Here is an 8504-nt window from a genome sequence, read left to right as displayed (position 1 = left end):
TATTAATAGACTGCATAAACTTTGTTGCAAAATTCTGTTAGAAATTTTGTTAGCAAAATTCTCATAATTATATGTTGGTTTACGTGGGTACGACGTTTTCCCTAACCGCTAATTAAAACGATAATTAATTTCTAATACATAACTTCGAAAAATCAGACACTTGCCCAGGATTCGAACGCCGAAACCTGGTTAAGGTTATCTGAAAAACGACGAAGAAAAATTAGCTATGTTAGTTTGAAAAAGTTTTAGCAAAAATAAATCATGCTTAAACTTTTTCTAGCTAATTAAGTACACTGTTACCACCCGCTGAGTTACAGGAAATGTGGTACAAAAGAGAATATCGGCTTTCGATCAGGAGGCCCTTAAACTGCGTCCTTCAAAATCAAGTGCGGCCCTCGTAAATTTAGCCTGACACACTTTAATTTTTTGATGATTCCGCACAGCTTTTACCGAAATCCGGTATTTCGACAATGAAAGTTGAAAGACCACCTCCTTGAGAACTTTTGAAAGAGAAAACACTTACTTATTTAAATTCCATTATGCAAGCAAAACAATTAAAACATGTTTTTGCACATTAACACTTTCCTCCTTTGACGCGCATAAATAAAATATTAACTCCAAACGTAACTAAATTCGAATTCCGTCCGAAACGGAGTCGTAATGTCGGAGCTTTCTAATGTCGCTTATCTCAGACAATGGGGAACAAAAAAACTGTGACGAAGTTCATAGACTCGGCAATAAAGGATTAGGGTCTCAGCGGGAAGCGAAGTCCTTATCGGAGACGATTTCAACAGCGGAGCCGAGGAGTGGGGCTGGCGCTGGCTGCGCGCCCACCGAGCACCACTCCGCGATACGCTGCGATCCACGCAAGCCGCGACGCCCGCGCAACACTACACGCGATTACAAAATATGTCTCCCAATTCAGTGCTGAGGTGAAAACTATTGTGCGAAACGGTGTTTTGTTTTCTGTTTTATTTTGCTAAATCAAGTGCTTACAAGTCCGGATTTACTTGAAGGAACCAACCCTCGATTCAAGGTAATTTTAATTAGATTTTTAAATTATCGCGCGTAAATTGTATTTTTATTGTATTTAAGTATTGCGACGTGCAGTTTCGTCGCGGGTGCCAGTTACAACATACGACGTCCGACAACACACTTTCACGGGCTGAACTAAATATTATAAGCTGTTAAGTAAATTTAGTAGAGTCGAACGAATAGATGTATAATTCATAATTCTCCCATTTCAAGCTCATCTGTTATGTCACTGCACAACTTGCTAAATACATTTACATGTTGACTAATTAATTATTCATATTATGTGTAACTCAAGCTGTTGAGAAATTATCCAATGTTCCAGTTAAAATCGAGAGCTTAATGCATAATCATTAATGACTATCGCAGTTTAAATATTTTACGTGCCTACAATTTTAATGAGTGTGACAAATTAAAAAAATCATTACAGTGAAGGAATAATGAATGTTATTGTTCTATTTATAAATATGTTAACAAAACCCAGGAACAAATTAGTAAATTTCACAAAGAATTAAAATTTAACGGTCCATTTTATACGCATCATACACATTTGCGGATAAATATGCATTACACGTTCCATTTAATGATCTGTGGAAAGCCGTAATTTCCACGGTTGTTCCTTATTTTTCGTGACAATGAAACAGCAAAATTTATTTATTGCAGAGTCACAATAAAAACTTTCAAGACTCCTTTTTTCTCATTTTTTTGCCGCTCATTAAGCGATTTTGGAAAAGGGTCAAGGAAGTCGTGATACCTAAATTAACGTAACTATAGTATAAAAGGATTTTTTAAATATTTAGATACAGTACAGGTTATGTTAAGCGGTTACCGCAACTCATGATCATAAATAACCATCTCCAAGTAAGGTTGCAATCCTAATATGGATACGTTCCGATTTTTCACTTATGTGCAGCTAGTGCAATCCGCCTTATCCTTACATCTAAAGACAACTGGTATAAACTAAAAACCTGTGATGATACATCACCTTTCAATTCTTACGTTAAGAACGATATTAATGTTATGTTATGTTTGTGATATAGATGCGTTCCGATTATTCACTTATGTGCAACTAGTGGAATCAGCCTTCATCTAAATACAACTGTTATAAGTGAAAAAGTTGTCAGTGTACTTCAGGTTTCATTTCTTGAATTAATGCAATATTAATGTTGCGATTTACCGTGTTTTCGAATGCATTAGGTGACCGACGCTCGTGCGCGCCGAATTCCACAATACAATGTAACCGTACGTTCTAGCTATATTGTAAATTTCTTACTACTGTCAGATCTATTAACGGATCACTTCTGTATTTTGTCACTAAGTCCAACCATGATAATGCTCCAACGATCAATCAGCTATCGAGATCAATTTAATCAATTTCATTTCGGGAATGAATGTACATCACCGGCATATATGTAGTTTTAATATAATATAAACTTTTTTTATTAATTTGTTACTTTAAACTGACGACCCGCGTGGCGGAGCGATCACCAGACCGGTCTGACGCGCAGACGGTCCCGGGTTCGATCCACAGCCAGGCAGATATCTAAATAATAAATTTAGGTTTCTGTTTCTGGGTCTGGGCGTTTGTTTATTTGTCTCCGTGTGTGTCTAAGCACCCATGACATAAGGAATCATAGTTCCTGCTGTGAGTGCAGCAAGCGTTTTGATTTTTATTTTATTTTATTAGCCAAAACATAAACTTATTTTATATCCGCTAAACCACTAGATTTATATCTTTATATATCGACAGAGGATATCCATTTGCGCAATTATTCGCCAGAATCAGATTGCAGATAAATATTGGCACGCATGAACAAATTTCAATCATAACATACCGTTCAGTATACATTTTATATGCATGAAGTTTTTATACGATGAACAGAGTACTGTTGTTTTTATACACGATAATATTTCTTGAAGAATAAGACCGTGACAGTATTATTGTAAAATGAGCTTATTATACTAACTAATGCGCGCGACTCTACCCGGGTGCTCGTAATGTTACAACAGTACAGCAAAAATAAAATACTGTTTGAATATGAAATGGAGCATATTTTTAAAAATCTCAAAACCAAACTCTTTTTGTATAGGTATATGTTACTGTAAAGGCACTAAATGCAGTTATCCGGTTAAACATTAACATTTACCGGTTAATCCTAGTCGAGAAACTCACACCGGGAAAAATCCAAAATGATCTAAGATTATACATGTAGGTATACCTACCTAAAGCTCATTTTATTTATTCGCATTTCGGGCTTTTAGGAACGTTTTATTAAATTTAATACGCCTAAGCTCGCGCATTAAAATATGAACCTACTTTCATCTACATTTTATCTCACGGAGATATCTCTCAAGCGAGGCTCGATTATCCCACAGATTATTAGATCGTAGCAGAGAAAGTAGGTTGCATTGCAAAAGAAAAACGATACACGACGCGTTTTCAATGAGGGCCTAATTAAATTTGTTACTGAAATATCAAGGAGAACTTCTCGCGAAACCTTTAACAGTATACATGTTAACCTGTGAATATTTTCACTGTTCTTTATAAACCTTGTACTGGGGGGTTACTACCATCTTAAAACAATATTATTTTAATCATACTTTACCTTTTTTTTTGTAAATTTAACTTTTTAATGGATTTTTAACTTTTAATAATGGATAAGCGAAAAAATAATAAGGGTTTAAGTTTGTTCAACTGTGTTTGACGGAATATTTTACTGTTTTAAGGAGGAAATAAATCTTTCCTGAACTATGATGGTTTTTAAAAGATGGTGGTAGGCCCCCAGATTTCCTCTCAAAATAGAAATGGTTAAGGATACAGTCAACTACATATCAGTAAACTGCATATTAATAGACAAACCTTTGAAGAATGAAGTAGAATCAGAATCGGTGAAGAATGTTGTAGATTTTATCACAATGTATTTTCTCATCAGAAAACAAGTGATACATAGATAATTAGCACAAAACTTAACATAATATGCAAAAAATTTCGAAAAATCTCACAAGCGTGTAAGAATTTCGAACTCCAGATCCCAAATATGAGTAATCAAATTTGTGTCACTACTGTTATTGCTTATTAATTATTTTCAATGAATTTTATGATAAGCAAATACCAATGCAATTTAAAAATTACACTAATGACTAAATTCATTAATATTGAACTCATAAAACTCATAAATTATAACAGTTATAACATCGTTACGTGAACCGAGTAATTAATATAATAGTGCAAATATAATAAGTACTTTGGATACAATAGAAAACTATCAAAATATTGTTATTACGTTTTCTTAAACGCTACTTTACAGATTAGCCGCCCTATAATGATGAATCTATCCAAATTCTTCCTACCAAATATTGAAAAATTATAGTTTCTAGAAGTGAAGAAAGTTTCAAAAATCGATCTTTGATAAGCATTGTATGGATTGGTTTTTAATAACAAGCGCTACAATCGTGCGTTGATGCTCTGTTTTGGGGTGACACAAGTGTCTCTTGTAGCACACAAGGTAGTGCAACGGACACATGTCTCAAATGTTTTTTTTTGTATAATATAGAAGTAGCAGACGAGTATGCAGTCCACCTGATGGTAAGTGGCTACTGTCACCCATGGAAATCTATAATCAACCCCAGATAGGATTACATATTCCAACTTGTCGCCACAGATGCGCCGCTACCCCTGAGAACTAAGCTAGAACGCCTCGGAAACATGTCTCCCTTACCACACGACACATGTTATTGTCGCATTTGTTTTTGCTTCCGTACATATCAAAAGTATACTCGTATAGATATACGTAAGTAGATACTTAAGACTACTTCACTGTACAATTTAACGGAAAATGACTATACCTGTTAACAAAAATTATAGGTATACCTATAACGATTAAAAATCCGTGTTTCAAAGAATACTGTATAAAATACAGTTCTGAGAATTTACTTTTAAACCTACAGCAAAATAATTTCCTGGTAGCAGTTATGCTCGGATACTTCATAACTTAAATAAATCGATTTTGGTACAGTTATTGAAACAAGGGTAATGTATACAAAATACTAAAGCTTATGGTACGATAAAGATACTATCACAATTTCTATTGCAAAATTATCGTCAATATTTTAAAACGATGCATTCGTTAACCAAAGAAGACGTTTCAACATTTTTGGAATTCGTACCAATTCAACCTGTTACCAATTCCAAAGAAACGTACCAGAGAGGTACCAATTCCAGAGAACTCCTAAATTGTCACTAGCAAGTTGGGACTGCAAACAATGACATGGAAATGCGAGCAGGTAGTCGGCGAGACGTTATCTCGTGCTCATGACAATAGGATGCTGTGTGAGATGGTCTTTGTGTCCGCAAAATTAACACAAATGGTCGATCGGCTCTTTACATTCTGTTCGTAATGCTATTAAAGTCTGCTATTTACATAGTTGCTGCTATAAACAGGTGTAAGTCATAGGATATGTTGGAATATCTGAAGGAAGAATTCTTCGTGTTCTCTAAAGGCATTAAAGTCACACCTTTTACCTTATAACAGCAGTGTCATTGCCACTGCGTTTTGATTTAAACTGTGCGGCAATGGAGAGTGATTTGCATATGACTAAACTTAGTCCTTATGGATATCAACTCACTTATAGCCGACTACAGGTAGCGCTCTAAGGTCCGTAAAATCCACGGACGTATTTCACTTCTTACCATCGAATGCAGAGCATGCTTGGTTGCAACTCCTACTTCACACAAACATGGTATAATCTAGAACGATTATAAAATACAAAACCAATTCAAATGACATGAAGAGGAAAGAAGTAGGTACACGGTTAGACATCTGGCAGGTTTAATTTTAGAGTCTGACATTTATAACAGTTTTATTTATTTATTTTTGGACCTCCAATAATACAGGTTCGTGTACAGTATATAGGTACATATATACATGTAGGTACATTATACATAATTTCTACAAGTTGTCCCTTTATTAAATTGTACCTATTCATATTACTCAAAATCTCTCAGACTTAAAATAATTGTAGGTATCTTTAAACTTTGTGTCCAGGGTGCCTTCAGCATGAAAAAAGGCTTTGTCCTTAAGGGCCCCTGCGTTTTAAAATGTTACCTGCTTGTACCTTTTTTGCAAGTGGTCGAGTATTTCTTTAGAAATATTTAAATAGATACATTAGTCGTACGAAACTATTCAATTGCAGCTCCATATGACGATATAATTATGTTATGGTTTTTGTTATTAACAAATAATTTAGTATATTCATAGGTATTTGACTTTTCTTCATAAAACTTACTTATTAATAGTCCGCATGTTAATAAAGTGTGAAAAAAACACGTTTTACAAATAAGCATTTTAAGTACCTTTATTCCAATAAAAACTAACTAATCGCATAAAATATAAATGTAAACTACTTTGTAATTTTTTTATGTCTGTATTATTTTATGATTTTGTTGACTTCTTATAATAATGTTTGTTATTAATAATTAATCTAAATAATGTTAAATCGATCAAAGGTTGAAAAGTGTAGTAGACAGAAGATATCAAATTTAGGTTTTTTGTCAAAACATTTAATTAAACAATTATTATTATTATACGCAGAATACTTCCAATTTATAAAATCTTTTCTTTCCGTTTGATCTCCTGCTATTGTTATTGCTATAACAATTCAATGCAAAATTTAATTTAAACTTTGATGATTAGAATCGCTTTTATGGGATTTTTTGCACCTGTACATCTAAAGCAAAAAAGTATTCGAATTACACTAATGCAATCGATCTACAAGTTCAACCATTCAAGTAATTTATTTCGTTGCGCTTACTCACACGTGAGCTACTTATCATTTAGCTGGTTGGGCCATAACTCAATTACGACCGATCATTGGTAGCCATCGTCCATGGAACAATACAGCACCATCAACAAGCATGTCACGTATTTTTGTATAATTGTGACGTTAGATCATTAAGAATTAAGGCGCATACGACCAGATGGACTTATTTCGTCAACCTGACCGCACCGCAAGGTCGACGATTCGAGAGTTACGAACTATCTATGTCTATTCACATATACCACAACTGCGTGACCACATTTTGCCCGAATAAACTGTGGACGATACTGACTACATCCCAACTACAAGACACACCGCAAATGAGCCGGCCACTCTACGACAAAGACACGTTTTGTAGTTACGTTACTTTCGTAGTATGTGCGTGTTCTACCGGCTTTACAATGGCGAGTGTTCTGAGCAACTATTTGACCTGCTGTCTACGTCACCATTCCACCATCGCACCACAACCGTACCAACGTTACCACAACGTAGCTACGAGGAGCTGCGGCGATGATATTTACACTAATCATTGCCTAGTCTCCTTTTCTTAAAATTTCTCGTAGACAAAAATTGAATGTTTCTACATTTAATTTTAGTACCATTGCTTGCTGACATTATATCGCTGCCGTTTAGTGTGGTACGTGTGAATAGACACTTACTGTACCCTCGCTTTAATTTGACGTAATTTGTCTCATACAAGCAGTGTTTTTATAAAATAAAGTGAATGCTCATACCTTCCATATCTTTTGTCAAGGACGGAGTATACCCGCACGTTACCGTTGAGCAACTTTTATTAATAACGTTAATTGAAAATGGTTTTTAAAATTAAATATAAGTTATTATTTTTCTACGATATGCTGTTTTATGTTATTTTTGTGCAACCTGGGCAAAACCCCAAGGTTTACTGTTGGCTAAGAGATTAATTATCAATAAGTAATCTATCCAATGTTTGCCTACCAAATTGATGTATGACATTTAGGTCATAGTAGCACTATGTTTTTGAAACTCTGACTTAATACGAGAACTTAGAAAGTACTGATAATAGCAGAATAATTGCAATTACACTTTGAAGTAACTTTTAATCATCAATCTGTTTCTTTCTCACTACTGGGCTCATCTTAGAAAGAGAAGGTTTAGGCTATATTAAAAATCTTTGAGAAGTTCATAGAATATTAGGCGCGTAGGTTTCCTCAAAACATTTTCCTTAAGCGTTAAAGTTCAATTCCTAACAAGCATATAACTTCGAAAATTAGAAGACACGCAGTACCTATTTGTTAGCTACACCATCATTTGCGTACATTTATTATATTTATCCTCCTTTTTGTAGTTAAAATATATAAAATCATATTCTTGTCTATACTAATATTATAAAGAGGAAAACTTTGTTTGTTTGTTTGATTGTAATGAATAGGCTCAAAAACTACTGGACCGATTTTAAAAATTCTTTCACCATTCGAAAGCTACATTATCCACGAGTAACATAGGCTATATTTTATATAATATATACTTGATAAATAGATTTTGAGGTGGTACAAAGTTTGCCGGGTCAGCTAGTTAATTAATAAAGTAAAAAATACAAGTTATGAGTATCCAGACAATTTGTAAATACTTATATAATTATTAAACTTTTAGAGAGTTTCTGGAGCATAAACAAG

At 34.2% G+C, this 8504-nt stretch overlaps 1 protein-coding gene across 2 annotated transcripts in view; it reads left to right on the top strand.

Moving 5' to 3' along the window:
- The first annotated feature begins 831 nt into the window (after positions 1–831).
- Ptr (patched domain-containing protein) overlaps positions 832–8504 on the top strand; it is a 58753-nt gene continuing 51080 nt past the window's right edge. For both annotated transcript variants that reach the window (XM_073087949.1, XM_073087948.1), the window contains exon 1: positions 832–1036. The gene's annotated coding sequence lies outside the window, so the exon portion shown is untranslated. The remainder of the gene's footprint in view (positions 1037–8504) is intronic.

Source organism: Epargyreus clarus, unplaced genomic scaffold (genome assembly GCF_041222505.1).
Source record: "Epargyreus clarus isolate Ecla_fem2 unplaced genomic scaffold, WU_Ecla_fem_2.2 ptg000026l, whole genome shotgun sequence".
Taxonomy (NCBI): domain Eukaryota; kingdom Metazoa; phylum Arthropoda; class Insecta; order Lepidoptera; family Hesperiidae; genus Epargyreus; species Epargyreus clarus.
Note: the sequence above shows the minus strand (reverse complement) of the source record. Positions and strands in the feature narration are given on the sequence as shown.